At 39.6% G+C, this 26,121-nt stretch overlaps 1 protein-coding gene and 1 long non-coding RNA gene across 9 annotated transcripts in view; one reads left to right on the top strand and one right to left on the bottom strand.

Annotated features, from left to right (window-relative positions):
- Positions 1 to 9,053, bottom strand: part of PAM (peptidylglycine alpha-amidating monooxygenase) — a 119,862-nt gene extending 110,809 nt beyond the window's left edge. For all 8 annotated transcript variants that reach the window (XM_053931666.1, XM_053931670.1, XM_053931667.1 and 5 more), the window contains exon 1: positions 8,973 to 9,053. The gene's annotated coding sequence lies outside the window, so the exon portion shown is untranslated. The remainder of the gene's footprint in view (positions 1 to 8,972) is intronic.
- Positions 9,054 to 9,133: 80 nt separating this feature from the next.
- Positions 9,134 to 26,121, top strand: part of LOC128782158 (uncharacterized) — a 17,852-nt gene continuing 864 nt past the window's right edge. Inside the window, exons 1-2 of the long non-coding RNA XR_008428678.1 lie at positions 9,134 to 9,253; positions 11,407 to 11,890. This is a non-coding gene — a long non-coding RNA (uncharacterized LOC128782158). The remainder of the gene's footprint in view (positions 9,254 to 11,406; positions 11,891 to 26,121) is intronic.

The following is a 26,121-nucleotide window of genomic DNA, read 5'->3' as shown; positions in this document are numbered from 1 at the left end:
CCTGCGTTCCTGCCTGCCTCTAACCCTGCTTCGCCGGTCCAGCCCGGCACCACGATCCCCACCACAATCTTGTCCAGCGTTCTGGACTTCCCGGCCGAGAGCCCCTTCCCTCCCTCAGCTCGTGTCCGGCTCCCGTGGCCGCGGGAGCTGTGCCTGTGGAGCCGTGCACACACTCCCTGACATTTGGACGTCAGCGGCACTCCCTGAATTCTGGTGGTAATGCCCGCTTTTTCTGTCTCCCTTCTCTCTCCCCCCATTATTTTTTCATCTTCCTTCCTCCTTCTTCTGTCTTTTCTAGTCCTCTTTAGTAGGTCAACTCCCTCTTTTTTTTGTTACCAATAAACGGTTCTCAGATACAATACTGTCTCATTTGACTTATTTTCGTCCTAGATCATCTGTTTTCAAAGAACTGCTCACAGTTCCCCATAGTGGAACATGACACACTACCAAGCTGTGAAACTTGTGACTTAAGGAAAATATGGAAGATAATTGTTCTTCCTGAGAACATTATATAGGAAATTCCTTATGGGAATTATAAAGTAATTTCACATAAATTATTGCATTTTGCTTCAGCTTATTAACTAACAATTTAAGCCTACTTTAGATTTTGAGATCACATCCTAAAGAAACATATTTTCAGGTGTGCAAAGCCATCAGTAAAAAACAGCCTCAAGCCATTTCCAGAGGTGGACCCTTACCATGTAGCAGCAGGTGGACACATCCCACACGTGGAGTCCAACCTAGTGTAAGAGACATGGACGTAACAGCACAAGACCAAACACAGGATGCAAAGATGATTGAGAGACTACAGCACCTGCCATACGAGGAGAGGTGGGACTGTTTACAGCCTGAAACAAAGACCTGCTTAAGATGGGGTAAAACCCAATCAATACATGTAAACAAAAGATTGATCCACATGGGATGAAAGCATATCAGACTTTCCACAGCAGTGTCGACTGACTTGAAAAGTCAACAGGGATAAATTGAATCAGAAGAAATTCTACGTGTAAAAACAAATACACTTGTTCATTATAAGAGTGGTCAAGCATGGGAAAAGGCTGCCAAGAGGAGTTGTGGAGTCTCCATCCATAGAACTACTCAAAACCTGAGTGAACACAGTCATATGAAACCTGATATAGTTGGTCCTATTTAACTGAGGGTGGAGTTACACTACATCATCTCCAAAGGCTCCCTGCCACCTCAAACGTTCTGTGATCCTGTATTAATCTCACAGGCAAAAAGCTGGCTAAGTCAAAGAAAAGACAAAATATCCTTTTTTTTGGTTGAAAAGAAACAAAACTGGAAACCGCTGTTTAATTAACATTCTAGTAATTGTCATGTGCAATAATAACAATATTATATACTAAAACCTTTTATAAGAACAGCTTTTATAAGTTATCCAAACTAGATACTACAGCAAATTAACTTCTGAAAGGACCACAGTAAAATAACATTCATAAAATGGTGATTAAAATACTTTGATATTGTCTCAATACAAACAACAGTAAACAAGCAGCAAGCAATAAGTATTTCAAGTCAGGATAAAAAGGATGCTTTCAAATCCAGCATAAATCCTTAATCTCTTCCATAATGAGATTGGGATTCTTATTACTATAAAATCCGTCTCCTTAATTTGAGGTCAGGGTACAACATGCTTGCAAAAGGAATTAAAACCAACTGAATTTAACCAATCTGAATATAAATAATTAATGGAAAACTAAAGACTATAGCATAGAAGTCTGCAACAGAGCTAAGATTTAAAACAGACACTAGCTTTCCCACCTCCCTTTAAGTGGACTGCTGTAAGCAGGCAAGGCTGACTTGATCTGTTTTCAAATTCCTTTTCTTCACTCCTACTTTAGGACACACGAGTGAGGTTCAGGGAGAACTCTAGCAAGCAAGCTGACTTGTAGAGCAAAGTAATCACTGACACCCTGGAACAGTCACAAAGCAATAAGCATTGTTGTTATTCTTGATAAGACACTCTACTAGAACCACCTTCAGTACCTAAGCAGATGTAAAGGTGCAGTTTCACCAAGTGTTAACTCAACTGGGAAGGGGTAGAGGGAGGAACCATAAATGACAGATAGGTATGTGCTTCTAAAAGAAAAAGCTATGGCTTCCTGAAAATATGAGGATGAAGAAGGTAAGCATAATTGCATACCAGTTATGCTGATTAATGAATGCATGTTAATGAATCTCACAGAACAAAGCATTTGACTATTCTCAATAATTACTAATGTAATCCTTTAAATGTCTGTTAAAGACATGAGAAGTAATACATTTACTGTGACACAGGTTAGTTGTATCACCCATTCCAGTCTTTCCTTTTCTCTTCCACCTCATTTCACATTAGCCTGATTTTCAACCTTACAGTCTTTCACTTCAGGTTTTTTTTTCAGTCACTAGGTCATATTAGCCGATCTTCAATTCCAGTTTTCTTCCCTTGATCCAGATCCTTGTCAGCCCCAGTCCAAGAGTTCACAAGAGTTTCTCCCTCTCCTACCAGGTCATGGTCCCTACAGACCATGGTATCTACAGACACCACATTTCTTTGCACAGACTGAGCCCCATTTGCTCCCACAGACTGACCTTCAATGCAACTCTCCCCCTCCTCCCCAGTTCACCTACTTCTCCTTACATTCTCTTCTAGTCTCTGCACTCCTCTTATTCTCTTCAGAGCAGAACAACACCTCAACCTTCAACTGGAACAGTTCACCACCAATATTCAGTAACTTGTCAACGTTAGACCATGGAAACCTACAGTGGGAAGTATCAGACAGCCTTCTAAGATGTCAAGGCTGACCAGCATTTCATAGTTTAGAAATGTACCATGGACCTATGGCTACTTTCAAGTACATTAATTCACCTTAATTTCAATAAAGGTGCTTTATTTAAACTGAATCAAAGAGAAAAGGAAATTGAATAGATTCTAAGGCAAAAAGAGAGAGAAATTATAAACAGAGTGGCAGAAAAATATATACTTATTTACATTATCTTAGCAAATTATACCATCTTTCTTCAATGAAACAAAAGATCATTCCCCAAGACAAAAGAAAATGCAGTGGAGCTGGTCAGGGGTGCAGAGATTAACTATTTTTTTATCCATACTACAATATGGGGGATTATTAAATGTGAGGGAAGTGGATTTTAAGATGTAAAAAAAACCCAACACAACTCAAAATGAATGGTTAAAGACAATTGAAACAAGGTTTCAAGTGGTAATTTCATAAATATAGCCCTGTATCAGTATATCTGAACTTCCTCTGATTCAGCTTTATTCCTCTTCCTTGTGTCCTATCACTGTTCCCCAGAGAGAGCAGATCTGCATCATCCACTCCTTTGAGGAAGCTGCAGTCTGCAGTGGCATCACATTCAGCCTTCTCTTTTCCAAGCTGAATGCAATAAGCTCTTCATTTTCCCAGTATGTAATAAAACAAAGACAATCTGGATTTTTCAGCCCAACAACATGAAGTCTAAAAGTAAAAATGACTGTTCTCTATACAGAAGTATATACAGAGAACAAAGTATGAATTAAGCTACTGAATGATACTAAGCAAGAACAATGAGTATATATGAAGACTGAATAATTTAGATTGAAAATTAGACTGATATTTTTGAAACAAGCCAGAAAGGGTAGGCTGTAGGCCCTAATTGTTGAGTACTTGTTTTATCATATGGATCAAAGGACATTACTTAGAGGTCTGCAACAGAAAGCAGATGTACAGCTAACAAAACCCCCCATTTTTATATGTGGATGGAAGGTATAAGAGCAAAACAAATCTATAGTTTTGTAGTGGCCCTCTAGTGTTAACGTGGTCCTGTGCTATAAAAAAAAAAAGAAAAAAATTCACAAACCTTAAGTTTAATATAAACATTTCCTCAAAATCCCTTTTTGTTCCCAAGTATGAAAGCTTAATAATCCCTTCTTTGTTCAAGTATGAAGACCTGAGGCATACACAACACAGAAGTAGGCCACTTGCAACATACAACCATAAGAAGAAAACTTTTTTTTTATTTTGCTTATTTAAGTCTTAATTAACCCTACACACTAGGGACTCTGACACAGAGATAGACAATTTTACAAAGATAAACTTTAGAGATACTATTGTTTTGTAGGGATTTCTACAGTAAAGTACTTGTATTAGTACATTAGGACCACAAATGCACAACAGCACAGACTAAAACAGTAGAATAGGACTGAGACAACCAAGTGGAACCATAAGATCCAAAAAAGAATATTGATAACTGTGCAGTGGAACTGGGATGCAGTGCTGGAGTATGAGACCATACCATGTTCATGGATCAGCAAATAGGATATGACTCAACATCACCTTCAGCATTCCTCGTCCAAAGGGAAGATAAATGCAGCAAAGACCACACAACATCATTACCAATCAAGAATAAACCAAAATATAAAGTGGGGACTTGGTAAACAGCATCCCTTTCTCCCTTGTCACTTCAAGTAATCATACTGACAAGATAGCCATCTGTCCTTGTCCTCATAAATGTAGGACTGCAAAAGCAAGAGTATGAAAGAATGACAATGATATGGGATTTCAAATGCAAGTTTATGAAAATTAATTTGTTCAAAAATAGAAGTCGAGTCATAACTATCCAGTTATCAATTGTGAGCTGCTGCACTTTAAACTCTCATCTCATAAAGTGACACACTCCATTTGGCTATTTCAGAACCTTGGTATGTTAAACCAGAGCACTTGCCAAGTTACATCTGTTGCCTAAAATGCAGGAACTTCATCACTGCAGCATGAACAGCCAAAGTTATTATTTATTGTCTTTTATTGCAAAACACACGTTGTTCTTTGCATAAAACGGTGGGCTCTGCCGAGTATTTTCATTGTCAATAAAACATTGATGGGTGGTGGGAAAGCAAGAAAAGCCCTTCCTCTACAACACACAGAAAGTGCTCACAGGACTTGGAGTACTGCTGCAACAGAGCTCTTCCAACTAATGACTGCTATGTGTCTTCCTTAGAAACACATCGCTAAGTGTCTTCCTTAGAAACACATTGCCTGACCTTCACCTATTATACAAATTGGAAAAGATTGTTTTCTTCTGGCATCTCTCTTCATATACAATCTATGTGTATCCTTTCAGAGGCTAGTATTCAATTTCATTCACATTCTCACACAGATTTGAAAGAGAATCTCTATGCAGCTTATGTTTCTCAACACCAGTAATAAGAAACCCCAAAATTTTAGATGTATACCTGAAAAACAGTGCTTCAAAAAACGACACTAAGCATAAATTTTGCTTCCCATATATACTACATTATTTTTGTGAGTACTTGTTCTTTGCTTACATGGTCCCAAGTTATATCTCAAAACCCTACTTGATTTTACTTTATGCCCTCAGAATGTTGTCATAACAAAAGCCCTCCACACTTGCATTCCCACATACCTTTAATACAAATTCACATTGAAATATTCGTTTCATATAAGTTATAAAGTAACCCATAAAATTTGAGGTCTATTGTATCAAGTTTTTCAGATAAAACTTTAACATCTCTGTGGAGGAAAACACTTTTAGTTGATTCAACATGCCTGAACAATTTAGAAGGAACACCCTCTCCTCCTTACCTTGGCCCATTGGAAAAAATTGAATTTGAGCACAGGAAAGATTGACAGAAAATGAAATAGAGTCCTTCACTTATCACTGAGAAATTAAGGGGGTTATTCATTAAGGAGTATGTTGTAAATTCTCACTGTCTTTCTGCTGCCCTATGCATTTAAATTTTTTATGTCCTGACTGCCTTAGAAAGGAAATAAAAACAAAAAAGGAGGAGAAAAAGAAGGGGGAAAAGTGTGACAGGGTGAGAAAAAGGTGAAAAGTGGTGAGTAAAAGCAAAAGAGAGGGGGGAAAGCTGAAAAGGGAGGGGGAGGTGACAGAAGTGGGGGAACGTGATGAAAAAGGTATTGTGGAAAGAAAAAGGGGAAAAAGAAAAAAGAATAAGGGTAAAAAGGAGAGAAGAAGAAAAGGACAAAAAAAAAATAAAGGAGGAGGACAAAAAAGAGGGGAGTGGGACAGGAAAAAAGAGAGAATAAAAGGGAGGAAAAGGAGAGGAAAAGACTTAGTCGTGCCTTGAAAAACACCTTGCATTCATTTGGTTGGCTCAAGCTCTGAAGCATGAAGAAAATGTTTCTCACTAGAGAATGTCCAGTGTTTCTTTCTGCCACTTTAACATTAGACTGAACTTGAATGCCTTAGGTAGAGACAACTTTTAAATTATTCAAATTTTTTTGACTCTACAGACTGTCATACTAGACCAGGCTGGTAAACCAGTCTAGCAACAATTTTCTGAGATCAGCCAGCACTATATCTTGTTCTCAAGACGCAAGACAACTAACATGGTATAACCTATTAGTACTGAACAGAATATGGTAGATATGGTATAGCCTACTCTTTTAAGTATTTAATCCTAATTGTTACCAATTGTTTTTAAAGTATACACTAGAAATACTTTTTCTAGCTTGTTTGGCTTCATTTGTGATACACTTCAAAACTCTGTTTGCAGTAGTTGTAACTTTGGATAGTGCCACTATAAACACCCCAGGAGATTTATTCATCTTGAATATCACAAGCAATAGTCAGATCCAACTAAATGGATTAAATGAAAACCTGGCAAGTTATGGAATTCCTTTAAAGTACAGTCTTAATTGCATTGTGCATGCCATCATTTTTGAGTGTGCAACATGAATCCTTCTGTCAAGCTGTAAAATGAGAACTTCAAAACAAATCCCAATCTCTTGGCACCTTTTGAGCCATTACTACATGTAAAACAGAAGCAATACAGTAAGAGTTATCTTCAATAAGTATGCATTTTACAACAGAATTCCTTTGGACTCACCTCTAATGAATCAAGAAAAAACATCCTCTCTGACCATTTTAGGGTATCAGCCACATGCAGGGAAATAACCTCCACAAAAAGCAGATTCAATCCTATCTTGTATTATTTGACACCTGGGAGCCCTGAGACCTCTCTCACTTGACAAAAAAAGCAGATAAAGCATCAAAATGTTGGGTTTGTATTTTGGATTGGATCTTTGAGATTACTTTAAGGTTGCTTGCACATACACTGTGCAGACCTCTGCCTCCATATGTCAAAGGAAGTATCTTCTTTTGACTACTTGCTAGCCCATACCTCCTAGAGCTCTCATTTTCACCTGTCCCAACAGTGAGATCACCACATCAAAGAAGCTGAGTACCTAAGGCCTAAATTACAACCACCTTCCATTTTTTCTGCATGCACTGGTCAGCAAACTAGTCAGCTTCAGTCTTCCAGCAAAGTTATTTCTGAAAACTAGCTCCTGATTTCAGGTTTACAGTACAAGACAGACTAATGATTTCAGATCTACAGCACAGAACAGAAATATAAATAAGAATCCAACACATAAGTACTTCAAAAAATTAAGTTCAGCTAAAATTTTGGTATTAAATTGCTATTTTCTGAAAGCTATATATATATTACTGGTGTTTTTAATGTGAGAACCCCTGCAAAGACAGAAAAGGAGTGCCCCAAATCAAAAAGGAAACAAAACACCTGATTCATATTAAGTGACAGATCACAGAGATTTGTGATACTAAAAACGCCTGCTGTCTTGTAAGAACTCTTCCATTTCCACGCCAAACACTTTTTCTTTAATAAGTAGCTTAAAAATTCTAATTAATGCCAGTGTTTTGTTTTGGTTTTTTTTTTACTCCAATCTATAAGAACATTCATCTGCAAGCATACAGCAGGCAATGTGACAACAGTCTACAGTAAAACCTACCATCCTGTCAATCACAGCACCTCTGTGTTTGCAGTCCTTAAGTCATCCGGAGAACTGACCATGGCTTTACCATTGCTGAAGAGCTTTGGGACCCACCCCTTCATACAGCAGTTGTAACAGCAAAACCACACTCTGGCAAGTGGATAGTTATATGGCACACTCAAAAATATGTGTGAATCAATTTGTAAGAGATTGATACACAAAACATATATACTTTGATAGTAATGCCTGAAATTAATACATGAGTTTAAAGGAACAGAATGAAGCCTTACCAAAAAAAAAAACCAAACAAACAAACAAAAAAAAAAAAAAAAAAAAGAAAAAAGAAAAAAGAAAAAAAAGCCACTCCCAGGGACTACCGGGAACCATACGCGACTCGAAACAGCTGGAAGTCGAAACTAACAAAATGACAGCACTTTAACGCTTCTCACGGCTGGACACCCAGAGGTGAAGAAATGACAGCGCCAGCGGGCCAGTGCCAAAGTCCGGAGGGGCTCTGCCTTTCCGCATTCAGCCATGTTCCCACCGTCAGCACGCCGCCCGGCCCTTTAAGCCGGACCCCATGACGGGCGGGAGGCACCGGCCCCGGTAGGGCCCCCTCGCCGCCCGCGGGGGCTCATGCTGGCGGCGCCGGGCGTCCCGGGAAATTTTGGCGGCGCGCAGTGCGCCGTGCCCCGGCCGTCCCGGGGAAGCTCGTCCCTCCCGTCGGCTTTGCACGGGACACAAAGTCCCGGCGGGGAGAGCGGAGGCTCCGCCACATCCACCCCCTCAGGCGGCGGCGGCAGTGCTCAGCCGGGGACAGGGAGGGCGGGATGGGGCTACCCCCGCCTTCCAGCGCCGCAGCCGCCGCAGTCCGCAGCCAGCAAGGGAAGAGCTGCTCCTGGCACCCGCATGGCCGCGGCCCCGGCGGTGCTAAGCGGCCCCCGGGCGCCCGGGAACCCGCCCCGAGGCATCCGCGGGAGGCGCCGCGCCTCGGGCAAGCGCGCAAGGGAGAGGCGCCGCCGCCGCACGTGCGCCCCGGCAGAGGTAGCGCCGGGCGAGCGTCCGGCCAAGGCGCGGCACCGGCACCGCCGCGGGGCTCGGGAGAATCACCGCAACTCAAAGTACCCCCTGCTTCTGCTCCCACTCCTCCCTTCCCCGCAGCCCCCGTGCCCAGGCAAACGCGGCGGAGGTGGAACTCACGGGAGGAAGGCGCGCCGCACCGCTGACTCCCGGCCGACCTGCTCGGCCGCTGTCAGCAGCGACACCGACACCGGGGGCTGCCGCCGCGAGCCCCCCTTCCTGCCCCGCCCCGGGACCGCCCCCCTCACGCCCCGCCCCGCCCCGCCCCGGCACGGGGGACGCGGCGGCGTTCACGTCAGCCCGGTAGCTGCGCCGGGCTGCGCCGCCGGGGGGCGCTGTCTTTGCCCCGTCTGCTCTGATCCGCGCCGGGCCGGGCCGGGCCGGGCCGGGGGCGGTGCCCGGTGGGTGTGCGGCGACAGGCGGGAGGCTGGGATTCACGGGGGAAGGCCTGGAGTCCTCGAGGGAGGGTTTCGTGTTCTCAGTGATGGGGCTGGGATCCCCAGGGGAGGGTCTGGAGTCCGCACGGAATGGGCTCGGTGTCCGCTTGGAGGGGCCCGAGCCTTGCGAGCCCGTAGGGAGGGAACAAAGCGCCCCTGGGGCAGGAACGGGCGGGTGTGCGATCAGTCCCGGGGGATGAAGGCCCTTCGTGCCGGGAGAGGAAAGGCTGTGGTTGCGGGGTCGCAAGCGGTGGTCTGCGAATTGAGGGGAAGGCTCTGCAGACTCCTCTGCGGGGTGTCGGGGCGGGCGGTAACACCGGCTCAGGACAGCGGGGAGCCACGGCACGGTATCCTCCGAGGGATCGTGCTAGGCGTGGCACAAGGCAGATCCTGCTAACGAAGGATCTAAGGCGAGGGTGCCGATTGTGGTTGCAAGTTTGTCGAGAGCTTCAGTGTACTTGAACGAGATGATGTTTTCAGTGAAATTCGTAACATAACATAGCGAGCTGAAACTTGGGCATGTGTTACCATGAGCTGTATCTCAACCACACATACCCGCCGCATGGGAGCCCTGTTCAACATCCCTTGCTGAACAGGTTTGTGCAAGAGACCTTCGAGAGGTTTATCTGCATAGGTAAAATGGAAGAATTAGGGCCCGAATCTGTCTTGTTTTTCAGGGGGATTGTGACGAAGTATTCGTATATCAAACAGGACTGTCCTAATGCTCCTTAAAAATATAAAAAATATATATGGTAAAACATAATTCTGCCACCCTAAGGTTAAAAAAATAGCTTGTCTTCTGAGTAGATCTACCATCTTCGTTATGACAACAAATCTGGGTATTTGGGTCTGTGATGGATGTTTCAGTATTTTTAAAAAGGCTAGATGTTATTAAGATGGAGCATTTGCCTCATTCATATAAATGGAAAATTTTAAAAGTTTTTTTCTTCAAAATTAGAGAAAATTAATTAAAATCTCAGCTTTTTATGACTACCTTTGTATCAAAGTTATTAACTTGAATAGAACCTGTCAAACTGACTAGTTTTATTTATGGTTAATGTAAGGCAGTCTACCTTAGACTTCATGTTTAATGGCTCTCTATATCGTTCTACTGAATTTTCCTCAATCTGGTCATACTGCTTTCATTAGTTCAAGAGCTGTTTTCACATTGGCAATAAAAATGAATACAAAGGCAAGAAAAATGAATACAATAAAATGTGATGTTTAATTTTTGTCTCCTTATGAAATCTGAGACTTGGCTTACAGTGTTGTGTCCTTTGTGAAAATTTCTAACATATAAAAACAAAATCATTTCTAAACTTTATTCTGTGACTTATGCTGTTACCTCCTAGTGTGAAGCACTGAAAAATAAACAAAGCAAACCCCACATCTTGTAAAGTACTAGATTTCCTGTAAGACTGACTTCACTGAGTTGAAAAACTATTTGTCATCTTGCATGACTGGATATCTACCTTTATAATAGCTTTGCATGGGAGATAAAACTGTGGGGTTTTCTTTAGCTTGCTAATCTTTTCATCTGCATTAGGTCCAAATTCAGCAAAGACTTGAATCTTGAGGTTAGGTACATGCTAAAGCAATTAATTTTAGACTTTTGACATAAAAGTTACATAAAAAGATAAGATTGGTCTGTGGTTGTAATCTCATAACAAAGTACTTGGGCTTCCTTATATACAGGAATAGACTTAAATTAAATTAATGTCCTAAGCTTTTGCATTGTGGCAAACTTATCTTGAAATTTTTCATTATCCATGCCTGAACGATGCTAGACTATCACTACCTGCCATTTATAGATCTGTGAGAAAATGTTGTTTCAATTTGTACAAAACCCTTTTGAGTCATACAGTCTTCTTGCTTATACTTCTATAACACAATGATATTGTTACTGGCAAGCAAAAATAGTAAATATTAAATCATAAAGGTCAGTATCATATATCTTGATGAAGTATTTTAGATACTTAAATTGATTCCAGGCTCGGAGCTCTTAATGCTTTGAGCACAATTTACTCTATTTTTGCCACAGATACTTAATTTCCTCTTACCATGTTTTTTTTTGTTGTTTGTTTGTTTGTTTGTTTGTTGTTTTGTTTTGTTTTTAGGAAAAACAAGATACAAACTTTCTCTTTATTCTCTCGCATATGTGAAAGTACAGACTGCATCATACACTAGAGAGCTGCATGGAGATTTTACTTTGCAAATGGAGCAGCATGCTGGCAGCAAAAAGGATGAAAGCCTTTGAACAGCTCCTTTGGCCATAGAAATCAGCCCAGGATCTCCTTCAGGCTGCAATTTTATTCATCACTATTTCCTAGATTTTTTTCTAGCACCAAGATAAATTTCAGTTTTAAAAAAGAGTCCCAGTGAAAGAGATACATGTTATAAAGATATGTAACACAGCTGTCATTGAAGTACTTTATATGCCTTGGTATAAAGCAAAAATACACAAAACAAATATGTTTATATTGGAGACTTAATTTTATACAGGTGAATGGAAATAGGCAACAAATCCAGTCATGCAAGCTTGCGTCCTTAGCAAAACTTCAACTCTAATACAGTAAATGGTCTTTGCAGACTGCAGATGAGGTAAGCTTTTGGGTCACTGCTGTTTATATAATGCCTTTCCCATGTGTAAAGGATGTTCATCTCTACTTCTGGTAGGACAGTGCTTAATTAATAAAACAATAATTAATGTCAGTGTTTTGAAGACAAATTATTCATAACAACATCTTACCTAGAGTGATGCCATATTTTGCATACCGCTGAAAATGGTTTCTAATTGTCTCAGAACAGAAAATGTTTATTGTTGTATCTCTGTCTTCTATTTGTGTGCTGCTATCCTACATATACACTATCCTTTGAATCTTCATACATGAGATGGCTGAACATATAAGTGATAAGCAATCACTGGTGCCTCAGTGCAGGTAATCCAGTTGTCATTATTTTGAATGTGATAACTCAACTGTCCTTGGGAAATTGTCTATATTTCTCTTATGGCTTTTTGTGTGTCTTTAAATAATCTTACTCTTGCCCTTTTTGCCTCTGGGATATCTCTGAAGGGTTGGGATTTTTCCTGTACTTACCTTTTATTTGTTTCTTGTTGTGAGAAAAAAAATGTCAGATGTCTGTGGTAATAACAAAAGACTTGCAAAAAAATTGAGTTTCATTAGAACTTACATTCCATCCTTAGACTGTTGCCTAAGAATTTGGTGTAGGAAAACAGTGGATTTGCATTCTTTGTTCATACCTAATTGTATTAAGCAGAGACTGAGAGTAGAGCCCTACTAAATTAGGGATTTAGTAGCTCACTACCAAATTCTGACGTGTTATGCAGAAAGACCTGATGACTAAGCTGCAGATATGGTCTTTAGTAGATGCATAATTTCAAAACCTAATCTCTCTTAGTGCAAAAATACTTTTTCTACAGAAACAGAGGTACTAGCAAATGAAAATGTTTTAAGAAAGTCTATCAGTTGTCCTTTTTGCTCTGGAGGGTTTTGCTGATACTATATTACATGCATTTAAGATGTACTTCCACCACTCTTGCAAGATTAAACTACAAAACATTTACAGATTTTAGAAAACTAACCATAGGTACACTGAAAAGAATGGAAATTAGGTCGTTATTTGTTACAAAACCTTGAAAGAAAAATAGCCATAATAGGAGATTTAAGAAGATAAAGACAGAAGAGTAGTGATGTCAAATTTTCCCTTGCATGTATGTTCCTAATTGACTATACATATAACTGGTTGTTTGCCTAGAACAAAGCTAAATCTGCTAACAAAGTCTACTGTACAAACAACTGTTGTTTAACTTCTAGAATCCATTTATTCTGTGCTAACATTGTTTTTTAAAGGTAACTGCATTCAGAATCACATGAAGACAGGTAACTCTTCAAACTAGAGGAAATCATGTTGTGACAGCTGTATATAAATAAGCAGATTTTATTTTAAAGTATGGAAAAATAAGCCCTTGAAAAACTATCAACATTTAGCTGTGATTTATCTAGGGTAAATTTACCAGTGTTGTGCCAGGCTTAAACCACTTTTATATGGGTTGAGTCATGCATCCACACCTTTTGAAAATCCAGGTAGCTCAGTTTGTCATGGGATAACTCATAGTGGGCTCCTTAAAAGCTAATTACTAGACACAGTCAGTGCAAAATATTACAAAATTTAATATTCTGGACAAGGATGTAGCCGCAAATTAGCATTGAGAGAGATTATTCAGGCACTAATATACAACGTGACCAAGACTCTGTGCCACATCAAGCAATGGTGGGATGTGGGATGTAAGCCAGTTGTCACATTGCTTCACTCAGTAAAATAATCACCCATTCAAAATTAATGAAAATGAAGTTACGACACCAGTAAGAGAGGCAGTGAAAGAAATGAAATGGATCTATTTAATACTTACTTAATACTTTTAGTTTATTATTAGGAGTATTTAAATACTAACTGAGCTTTGCAAAAGCAGTGTAAAGAAGATAAAGTTTTGCCCCCATTTTCTACTATGTCCCACAGAATATGTAGTCTTCATTTCTCTAAGACTGAAAATAAAGATACCCAGTGTGGATAAAGAATGAATTTAACAATCTGCCAAACTCACCATACTATTGCACTTTTATTGAACTATGAGTCAAAAATACCCTGAATTTTAGGAAATTCATGGGTTCATGGAATTAGTGGAAGAGATCCCCTGCAAAATTACCCTCAGGGATACAGGAGCAGAACAGAGATGGCAATTAATGTTTTTCTTGAAACTAAAATGCTTTGGGTTACCACATGTGAGAAATGAGGAACAAGGCAGGATAGAAGTATGACTTACTGAGTAAGGAGGAAATGCACAGGCAGTGGGTGCAGGTACATGTACCCGGAAAAGAGAAGGCTGATGTACTATTTTGTGTTATTTTTCACTGGCTGTCATTCTTCCTACATTTCTCTACATTCCTTGTCCTGAGGAAACGGGAAGATGCAATTACTAAACCACTCACTCCACATTGTATTTGAAAAGTCATGGCAGAGAGGTGAAGCACCCAGTGACTGAAGAACAGGGCGTAATACTCCCATTTCTAAAAAGGGTAAAAAAGATGAATACTGGGGAATACTGACCAGTCATCCTCACTTTATTAACCAGTAAGATAAGGAACAGATTCTCCTGTAAATGATGTTGAAGTAAATGGAATATAGGGAGGTGATGAGGGACAGTCACCATGGCTTCACCAAGAGCAAAATGTGCTGGACTGCTCCAGTGGCCTTTAATGATGGAGGAACTATGTAAGTGGACAAGAGAAGAGATACTGATGTGTCTACCTGAGCTACCCTAAGGCCTTTGATATGACCATTCACAATATTCTCTGAATCAGAGAGACAAAGAAGGGCCTTTTTATGAAGGCCTGTTGTGGCAGGACAAAGGACAATTGTTTTAAACTCTGTAAGTATACATATAGATTGGGCGATGTCGTGGTTTGACACTGGCCCAACACCAGACACCCACGAGAGTTGCTGACTTGCCTTCCCTGCCACTGGGCAGAGGAGGGAAAAGGAAAAAATATCAACATATGCTTCATGAATGAGATAAGGACTGGGAGAAAACACTGCAAAGGCAAACCATGTTCAACTTAAGTTGCAAAGTAAATTTATTACTAACTGAGTCAGAAGAGGATAATGAGAAGTAAAATAAACCCTTAAAACACCTTTTTTCCCCAGCCCCTCTCTCTTTCCCACCAACAGCACAGGGAGACAAGGCATGGTAGTTTTGGTCTGTTCATCACTGAGATTTTCTTCTGCTGGTCAGGGAGAGGAGTCCTTCCCCTGTGAGACCATGGGGTTCCTCCCACAGGAGACAGCTCTCCCTGAACTTCTCCAGTGTGGGTCCAGTCTCACAAACAGAAGCAAGGGTCCTCTCTCCACTGGGTCTCCCACTGGATCACAGCCTCCTCTAGCCATCCATCCACTCCAGCATGGGCACCTCCTCCATGGGCTGCAGGTGGATCTCTGCATTCCCTGTGGACCCATGGGCTGCAGGGGCACAGCTGCTTCAGCATGGTCTCACCACAGCCTGCAGAGGAATCTTGGCTCTGGTGCCTGGAGCAGCTCCTCCCTCTCCTTCTCCACTGACCTTGGTGTCTTCATGTTGTTTTCACTTAGTTCTCACCTCCTCCTCTTCTCTGACTAGAAGCCAAAGCCTCTGACTTTGTGTTGATTTACTTCTTAATTATGTCATCACAGAGGTGTTACCAGCCTCTCTCATTGGGCCAGTTTTGGCTAACAGCATGTCCATCTTCAGAGTCATCAGGGATTGTTGCTGCTGGACATGGTGGGAAGCTTCTAGCAGCTTCCCACAGGAGCCATCTTGTAGCCCCCCTGCTACCACAAACCAGGCTGTGCCAAACCAATACAGGCATAGGAAAGAACTTTACTGTAAAGGTGATGAGGCACTGGAAGTAGTTGCCTGGAGAAGCTGTGGATGTCCCGTCCCTGGAAATGTTCAAGGCAGGCTGGATGGGGCCCTGAGCAGCCTGGTCTAGTGGAAGATGTCCCAGCCCACGGTGTAAGAATTGGAACCAGATGATGTTTAAAAGTTCTGTCCAACACAAATCACTTTGGGATTCTGTGGTCCCATGATTCTATTATTCGATTATTTGAAGACATAGTTTATTTTGATTATCCCCCATTAAAGCAAGATTTTCTTGTCCTTTAGAGAGCAAAAGAGACACTAAGAATTATGCCAGAAAGGAGGGATCACAAGCTCTGCCCCTCTTCCAGAATGAAGGAGGCAGGATCCCATCAACATAGGTTGTTTGAAGATCATGTGCAAATTGCTCTTTCTTGAAAGCAGAGCAACCAGTTCAGACATCCACTTTCACATCTTAAAAAGGAGCCCATGCGTTGCTTGTGATCTCTGAAGAAGGCTATCCAACCATTTTTTTCAGTCAGATTTGCTCTGTGCAAAGCCTTAGAAATGCATTTAAATCTTAAAACAGCAAAACATCTTTCTCTTTCTTGTCACGTATTTACTCTTTTTCCACTTCCTTTATATTTTACTGATAATTACATGACAAAAGAGTCCCTCTGGACGTACCTCCAACCAGTTAAAAAAAAAAAAAAAAACAGGAAGGAAGTGCTGGGATCTAACAGATGTCCTTTAGGTTTATGTTTAGGTATTTGCAGAGGTCATTTTCTCTTAGGTGAACAATGATCACCACTGGAGAAGGACAGCAAGCCACTGAGTGTATCTGGGATATGTCAGGGGTATGAAGTCCAACAGCATGCCACCAAAACTAAATTTCTTCTGGCTTACATGAAGAAAACTGAGCAATATATGTGAGATTCCTTCATGCATGCTTATTTGTCTTGTCAGTGGATTCAGGTTTCCAGAAATTGAATTATTTCTTTTGATCTCACAACAGACAAATCTTTTACCTTGGTCCATTATTCTTCTGAAATAATTGAACATAATATTGCTGGAGCCAACTAGGTTGTTTTTTATCCAATTTCTAACATTGTGGCAGATGTAGTCATTTATGTTATGTATCTGGATGCCTCTTATATGTGAACAAAAAGATTTAACACCATCTTGCAATCCTTTTTATCTCTAATGTAAATGTAAACCTGATTATAAACTCCCTATTTTCATGTGAAAACACTGGACTAAATATTAGCAAAAATGCAGTTAGTTCTTTTGATGCCTATCATGGTCAAAGATTCAGGATAGTTTTTAAAAAAAATTCAGGATTTGCATTTTTCTTGTTTGTTGTGTTTTATTTTAATGAAAGGAAATCAAGATATCTGTCTGTTGTAAGATATTTGTCCTTGTCTTGTAGATTTCAATATTTGCCCCATTGTTTTTCTTCTAGTCCTCCTGAAAATAGCAACTTTTTTTTGTAAAATTTTCTACCAACCTACCTTCTGATAGTTTATAAATCGAAAACTATATGTAATTAATTCATTGGCTGGTAAAAGATCTGCTGTATTGTATTAGAATAATGATGGCAATGAAGACATGAAACATCTTCCCAAATGTACTTAAGATTTGAAATACCACATTATTCCAATTTCTTGAATTACCTTTGGCATTTGTTGCAAATTCCTGAGTGGATGAATGACACAAATGTCAGGATGTTTCAGCAATGCTTTTATATGAAAATACTCTGTGCATTGATAGCAGATGCTGTTATAAATTCTAGGTACTAAATTCCTCAGTCTGTGTCAGAATGCTATTTTCTTTCATTCAGACAAAAACACATCTCCAGTCAATCTCATGCAGGAGAGTTTTAAAGAATTCCATCATGCCAGCTGCTTATTAGGGACATAAAGTTCAATCAGGAATCATAATTGTGCAAATATAGGTAGATTGCTGATGATAGCCTGTTGCCCTGATTTTTAAAAGTGTTAAGTTTTCTTTTGTAGTTCTTTTGAAAGTTTTAAAGTTTTCATAAAACTTCTTTAGCCTTCTAATAATGTTTACATATTTGAAAGTCAGAGTTCCCACACGATATAATCTTATTCAATCACTTCCATGTCATGAACTGTTCTAGAATAAACCTAGATGCAGCCAGGCCAATCCTCTTTTGCAGATTATATAGTGTTTCTGTAGATGTATTGGAAAGTGGTGAGGTGTGAGTCTGATATGGTTCTGGACTGTTCTGGATGTAACAAGTACAGTGATACTTGTTCAGATGCCCCACAGAAAACAGTAGAGGAGACAGAGCAAAGACAATATCCCTGAGTGCAAAGTTAGAAGAATGGTGCAAGTTGATCTGTAGAACAAATATTTGTGCTTAGGCAGGTCTTTTGGATCTTATGGAATCAAGTAGTGGGGGAAAAAATGCATGTAGATGAATACTGCTACTATGCTATTTTTCTTACATTCAGAAGCTGATAGTGAAGTAGAGGTTCAGTAAAACACTTCTGACCAAAGTATGGTATGTCTGAAACTTCTGTCTGCTCAAGTGATGCTACAGTGATTTTATCCAGGTAGGATGTCACTTGGAAAGTTGATTTACACACAATATGGCAACCTATAGCGTGTGTTTTTGATACAGACACTTCTGACATGATGCCTTAATTAAAGAAAATAAGAAAAGGAAGAAAAAGGGATGGAAGTTCTGGGAAGGAAAGGGAAGGGAAGTTCTGGGAAGGGAAGGGAAGTTCTGGGAAGGGAAGGGAAGGGAAGTTCTGGGAAGGGAAGGGAAGTTCTGGGAAGGGAAGGGAAGTTCTGGGAAGGGAAGGGAAGGGAAGTTCTGGGAAGGGAAGGGAAGTTCTGGGAAGGGAAGGGAAGTTCTGGGAAGTTCTGGGAAGGGAAGGGAAGGGAAGGGAAGGGAAGGGAAGGAAGGGAAGGGAAGGGAAGGGAAGGGAAGGAAGGGAAGGGAAGGGAAGGGAAGGGAAGGGAAGGGAAGGGAAGGGAAGGGAAGGGAAGGGAAGGGAAGGGAAGGGAAGGGAAGGGAAGGGAAGGGAAGGGAAGGGAAGGGAAGGGAAGGGAAGGGAAGGAAGGGAAGGGAAGGGAAGGGAAGGGAAAGGAAAAAAGGGCACCATCCTTTTAAGAAGATACCACCTGTCTCTTTATCCTTAAATGTATATATGGGTCTTTCACCTTTATTCTAGCACATCAGCATTGGAAAGGTTGAAGATGCCCGTCTTCCTTTCCTGCTTTCCTTGAGCTCTACTGTTTCTTATGGCTCAAATTTAGAGAATTTCATGTTCAACATGAACATCCTCCAGCTCATTCTTTCACTTAAGGATTTTTAAGACATCTAGCTCCTTTCCCTCATGGCGTCTGGGAGGCTAACCCTAAACCTCAGCTTTATAAATCCTCTAAAAGTAGTGCTGCACTTAACTGATAGGTCTTGTTCTCAAGATGTGAAATATTGCCTTTGTAGAAGTTATAGTCAGCCAATCTTCCTTTACTTGAACCTTCCTTTGCACCTCAGATACAATCACCGTTTCAGGAAAGAAGACATTAGTTCTATAAAACCACAATTTCTAGTAGTTTCTTTTGTTTTGGGTGTTAGAGGAATAGAATACTAACACAGTCTGTCTCTTTGTGAACTTCGTACTATAGATCATAAAACTGAGTAGCTACATTTCCATTAAAATCTATTAACAGTAGGGGTGGGGTTGCATAATTCAGACAACCTCCCATTAAGTTCTTCATTTAAACCATAGTAGAGAGGTCAGTAGGAAATAACAGTGTAGAAGTTTATTCTATTCATAAATGTGAATTAGTGTCACTATTTACTATAGACTTCCTGTAAGAAATAAAAGAGAAATGCTGCAAGAAAATTGTTGCCCTCGGTATACAATTAGCAGGCTCCACTGAATAAGAAGGCAAATGCTAATTTTTTGAAGCAGCATTCCTATTGACAAAATTGCTGATTGATTTCTAAAAACAAACCCAAAAGATACAAAAAAGAAGTCAAAGCCATATGAAACACTGTGGGAACTGAGAAGTGCTTTAGCATTTCCCCAATTACTCTGAAAATATATTTGAACACTTCTAAATGGTCCCTAATGGCTGCTTAGTCATTTTTCCACTAGAGTTCTGAAAGACAAATATTCCAGAATAACCTGGGTCCAGGCTTTCTGTTTTATTATAACAGATTTTCATCAAGGTAAAATGAATATTTCTGTTCAAACAATACAAGGATTTGAAGTAAACCTGGTCTCACTCCCTGAAAACCCAAAAGCATTTTGCATGCTGTGTTGGAAATCAGACTTATTTCTAGAAGCTTTCCTTAGTAAAGACTCTTAAAATGGAGAAAAAATATTTTGAAAATATAGCTGCTTACAGCATTATGAATGCAAATAAATGGCAATGTTTTTGCAGATAACTGCCCAGTCTTCCATATCTTTGTCTCCCAGTCTGTACTAATGCTGAGAATGCTAGCTTTTATTTATTTATTTTTAAAATATTGTTATATTTGTTTTTGTGAAATTAAAAGTTCTTTTAAATGTTTCATTTCAATTGCATTGCTGCTCTATGGGAGCTACTTCTGTAGCATAGTAAATCTTCTCTTGTTAAGAAGAAGTGGAATATCTCATATTTACTCATATTCCATAGACAGGTCTATTCATAATGTAATTTGAGAACTCTTTTACTTAACTAATTCAATTGTGATGTTGTGGATTCCCCATCCCTAGAAATATTCAAACTTGGGCTGAGTGGGGCTTTGAGCCACATAATACGATGAAAGTAGTCCCTACCCTTGGCAGGGGGATTGGAACTAGATGATATTTAATGTCTTTCACTGTGGTGGTCCATCCTGGAGGGAACGGGCTGTGAAACAGCCTCACCTCAGTTGAGTATTGGCCCCTAGACTGAGACGCCAGGATAGATAACATGCAGTCAGGTTATGGTGAGAGGTGGGTAAGGAGAAAAGAATGATGGGAGCATTTATGTAAATTGAGTTATTCCTTATTAGGTTATGTTCTGAACCTTGCCCTCTGACTGGTCCCATATAAGATATTGTTTCTATTTCTCTTTGTTCACCGGTTCCCTACCCTGATTTAATGTATAAATAAGGTTGTGTTTGCTTCATTTTGTGGTCTTCTGGAGTAGCTCTACATAGTGTATGGTTTATGCTTTATTTGCACCCTTTTATTTTTCTTTATTAAACTTTGATTTTCAGGCACTCCAGTCATTCCTGTCCCTATTTTATTTTATTGCTATGCTCCCGGCTGATCTGGTCCAGGGTTGCACGCACTGGCGTCAATGAAGGGCTCATCCACCACATGATGCAAGACTTCCCAATCCAAACATTCAGTGATTCTATTATTCTATTATAAATGGCACGAATAGACTAATAAGCCTACAAGATTAATGGGCAGGTTTCCCTAAAGTTCAGAAGGAGTGGGATTGTGACTGAGGCCAGCTCTGACTCCCGTGAATATCCACAAGGGTTGCTACACTCAGCTGAAATAAAATGCCCTGAAAGCACACATTTCTGAGGCAAGGGGACTCAGTATTACAGACCTTGGATCCAGTTTGTAAGATTAACAGCATACCTAAAATATATGTGTCCAACCTCACTAAGCTTTTGCTATGTCTCCATAAGTATAATCCACAGTGGAGAATTTAATTCCAGGCCCTATTAACAAATTCTGTGTGAATCTATGTGGTTATATTGCTGCTCTACATTGAATTTAAATTATAATTTTAACTTTTCTGGAAATCAGGTGGGCAGATTTCTTCAAGGATACATCTGATATCATGGGATGATCACAATGAACAGAAAGAAAATCCACCAGGTTCCAGATTTTCTTTAACTGTTCTTTTCATATTTTTTTTCCTTTTTAATTGACATACTGAGCAAATAATCCTGGTGTTGTACAAACCGTGGAGACACAAATATTCTGTCCACACAACTGTCAGTACAGCCCAAAATCATTAACAGGAAGAGTAATTTCTCAGTAAAATCTTGATGTCTGAGTTATAAAACCTTTTGTCATGTAGAATCATGAAGTGAAACAGAGCCCAGAAAGCCACCTGTTACATTACACTGCCCTTCCATTATACTGCCACAAAGTGGGGGTCATGATATTTAAAATGAATACTTCTTCATTTAAATACTTCTGAAGATTATAACAATACAGCTTTATAAGTAAATAGTGTTCAAATATTATTCTTTAATGCTCCAAAGTTCACCAATTCAGAAAGCCAATACGGAAAACTGGCATGATTTAGGATAATTCTCACTAGATAAAAGCTGGTGTAAGTCCACTGATCTTAACAGATATACATCACAATCTATCAGCCAATGATTTGATCAGCCATAGGCAAAGAAAGGAAAATTAATATGAAATCTGAATGCCTGCAAGCAGCAAGGCCAAGACAAATGAAAATATAACTTTCTTTTAATTATACTGGATTCTTTTCACTGAAGGGAAAACAAAGAAGTGCCAAGCTATTCCTTGAATAAATATTCATATCCAGATTTGGGCAGAACAGCAGTGTCCAGATGACCTGCTGGGAAGCCTTGTGATGCATCCCAAGGTTCCCCTTTGGTCACCTAACCTAGAGACCTGTCTGCAGTGCCACAGTTCCCAGTGGTGGATAGTCTTAAATCTAAATAAGGATAATATATGGAAAGTTGTGCACACAGCTAAGTTCCTAGATGAAAAATCAGAGAACCATTTCAGACTGTTTACTGTGTGGATTGCTGTAGAAACATATAGCAAAGGAAAGGTAAGATTAGAGAAAAGGTTTAATGATGTGATGAAATCCCTAGAAAAATGTCATAAAAAGTGATAAATGTCAAAATCATATGACTTTTCAAGACAAAAAGAGTGTTCTTCCACCGTAGAAATTCAGAACCTTGACAACCTGAAAAGAAGAAAATCTGAAATGATTTCTTGGTTACAAATGACAGGGACAGAAATAGTCAGGAACTTTTCTTAGGGGAAAGAAATGAGCTACAGCAGATCAGCATCTCTCTTCCACCTTAGCCAGATCTTGTTCTAAAGTTTGTCCCTATTAGCTAAAGTATGAAAGCAGTGTTAGTGATCAATACTACTGCACAAAGAAAGACCTCAATTTCCAATTTAGTTTGTATGGCTAGAAATTATTAAATTGTTATCTAATATCTTTCCCCTTTTTTTTTTTGGGGGGGGGGGGGAGGAAGGTGGGGGATGGGAGGAAAGGAGAGCAGAGCAAGTTTGCTAGAAAGAAGGAATTCAAAAGAAGACCAAATCATTGAAATGAACATGGCCAAATCTTTGACTGATTAAATTCACTGGACATTTAAGAAAAGGACTCTGTCTTGATTAAAGCAATATATTCAATGTGCAAGACTAGAATTCAAACTAGTTAGGAATATGAGCTACATGACTTGAGAACAATGAATGTTTCTGCATGTGGGGCTCTGCCAGTTTCAGAGAAATAGAACAACTCTCTTAGCCAAGAAGTAACTCCTCCTCTGCAGGGTTTTATTGGATTATTAACTGTACAAAATCTTATATAATTTTGTAGTGATTTTCATTTCACAGCAGTTGTGCTGGAGTGTATATACCTATTAGGGACCTTGGACATTTGTTTTTGAAAGGCATATATTTATCTTCTGTTACCTACATCTAGCAATGATCAGAATATCAGACTATAATTTTCCTTCAAAGTAAGTGATTCAGGAAGAAACAACTTTTTGGTAAATTACCATGGCTGTAATACAAATCAACTCATTATTAATTAACTTTTTTTACTTGAGAGTATATCAACACACAATATTAAAGTTTGTTCCATTCATTTCAGTTTTATCTTTTAAATATCTCAGAGGGTAGAAGACTACTGTTCTATTGTATATTGCGGTAGAAGTGCAGCATGGGAGCCTAATGTTGTATATATTAGTAGTTATATGCTTTCCTTTTTTTTTAGTCATAGGAGATAGCAAATGAGGCACTGAAGACAGCCTTTTTACACATTTTTAACCTCTGCTAGGACACAGTGAAAATCACATTCCATGTTTCTAAAAGCCAGCTGCTTGAATTTAATTGCCCAGGAAATAGAGATCCTGTGTTTACCTCTGATGTTTGATAGAATGGGTTCCTGCTCCTGATCCAGGTGGGAGGGTTACTGTTACATTTAGCCTCTACTTCAGCAGAGGGAGTTCAGCTGAAATTAGTGCAATCAACAGTAGTGATTTTCCCTTAGTGAAAAATCTTCATTGCAAGTACAATTCTACTGGTAATACAGCACTCTGTCATACTCACAAACATGTAACGGTGTTCTTCCTTCATAAATTGATGCAGAACAGTGATATGTGTTTGAAGTTGTATACAGCAACTTAAAGGAACATGTATCTATCCACTGTACTTTAAATACATTACCTCTCTGTGAACTTCGTAAACTGAATCACAAGCACTCTCTTGCAGAAGTCTTATTTGTGTCCCCAGACTAAGAATACAGCCTAAGAAAAATACTGACTTTTCATCAAATTTCATGCTTAAATACCTCACAAATTTTTGAAAAATATTTAGGCATATCTAAAAAATTCAGAGATTTTAGTATTTCCAAAGAAACCTTATGCTAACACTGGTACCATTACAGTGCTTGTACAAATCCTCTTTTTTATTTCTCAATTAAAACTGAGAGAAGAAGCTTACCTGATTTACAGTGTGCCAAGTTTCCAGCAAAACTAATAAGAAAGGTATATTCTGTTTCTACCTCTATGAGTGCTCATAGCTTGTTTCAAGATATGGTTAGGCATGCTGCCAAATCAAAAGAAATTTTCCACAGCTACTTATACCAGTGATGGATTTTATTTCTTAGATATTATAATAATGTGCAATTACCAGCTCAGTAGACTTTAGCAGTTCAGGAGCAACAGTGATGTCATTGGTCTGTGTTGCTGATGTGTGTTCCATGGGCTTCCTGTTGATGCAAGACAGAAGAGAACATGAGGATGAGATTAAAATTGACACTGGCATAGTTATGTGATTAATGATGCTTTGGAAATTTGTAGTGCAATTTAACAAAAAATCTGTTAACAGCAATTTAAAGAGCAATGTGTCCTCAAATTTAATAACACAATCACAAAGTTATTTGCCTTGGAGAATATAAATATCTAGTAGTTCTTCTCATGTAGAATTTCGGTTCATTTAAGAGGTTAGGTAGCAGTTTAGTAATTAAATAGCATAATTTACTTCATGGGACTTCCAGTTACATAAAAATTTTATTCAGTTTTATTTCCTACTTGTCTAAGAGACTTTTGTAGTGGGAATATTACTTTAAGAACCTAGAGACGTGTCTTCTGTTGCTAACATTTCTTAGGTAATTATGTCTCTGTTACATTGATGGCACACTTGTAAAAACCAAATGCACATCAGACCCTCTTTATCTCTTTGATTGCGAGCTAAATTCAACCTTGTCATTGAAACTACCCTGGGAAGGTTGATATTGAAGAGCAAATTAATTGTTCAAATAGACTTTCTCTTGGAGAAGCACAGACCATGATAGCAACCAAGCCAAAGCTTATGTCCAAAATGAGAAAGCTTGCCCTGAAGAGCATTGCAAATATCTCTCCATCAGGCATCTTTCCTCCTTTTTGGAAACTGTCAGAGAAACTCATACTGGTACATTGCTTCCAGGCATCAGGCTTAACCACATGGTGTTAGGAACAGATCGCTCAAAAGGGAAGAAGGGAGTGGAGGTAAAGCACATGAAACAGGGAATGGAAGCGATGTTTCAATAAAAGGAATGGGAAATGGGTAGGAGTGCTAACAGAATAGAGATGAAATGTAGAATTCTTTATCAGATGGTAGGCATGTCATGAGTTCATTCTCAAGGTTGTGAAGTTGGTGCTGTTTTGTGTAACACTGTAGTGCGGTGTCTCTGATGTGGCTGATGCTGCAGTGCAGAGCTGTGTCACCCCTGGCGGAGGCTGAGGAAAAGGTGACACTGACACCCTTGGGAGATGTGGCCAAGGTGGTGAGCCTGCCTAATCATGGGGGACAGGGGGAAGACAAGACATTGCAAGCCTGGATCATACCCTGGGGATCTGGACTTGCAGATCTGCTTCCAGAAGAGAAGAAAAATGTTCTAGGGCGATCACAGATACTCTTATGTCTTTCTTTCCCTTTTCCCTTTATCTCAATCTATTACAAAATAAATTACCTAAAATAAGAAAGCATCCTAAAACTATTTTTTTTAAAGTGCATTGGATGTATGAAAGCTAGTTTTACATGGTTTACATGCTGGATGGGATGATGTTGGCATGTTGAGGATCTTCTAGAATAGCTATTATTTCTTCTATTGGACATAGAAAATCAGGTAGAAAATATTTTCCATGGAGAAGTTTCTGGTGCTCTGCATCTCCTTGTGTGTG

Source organism: Vidua chalybeata, chromosome Z (genome assembly GCF_026979565.1).
Source record: "Vidua chalybeata isolate OUT-0048 chromosome Z, bVidCha1 merged haplotype, whole genome shotgun sequence".
NCBI classification, from domain to species: Eukaryota; Metazoa; Chordata; class Aves; order Passeriformes; family Viduidae; genus Vidua; species Vidua chalybeata.
Note: the sequence above shows the minus strand (reverse complement) of the source record. Positions and strands in the feature narration are given on the sequence as shown.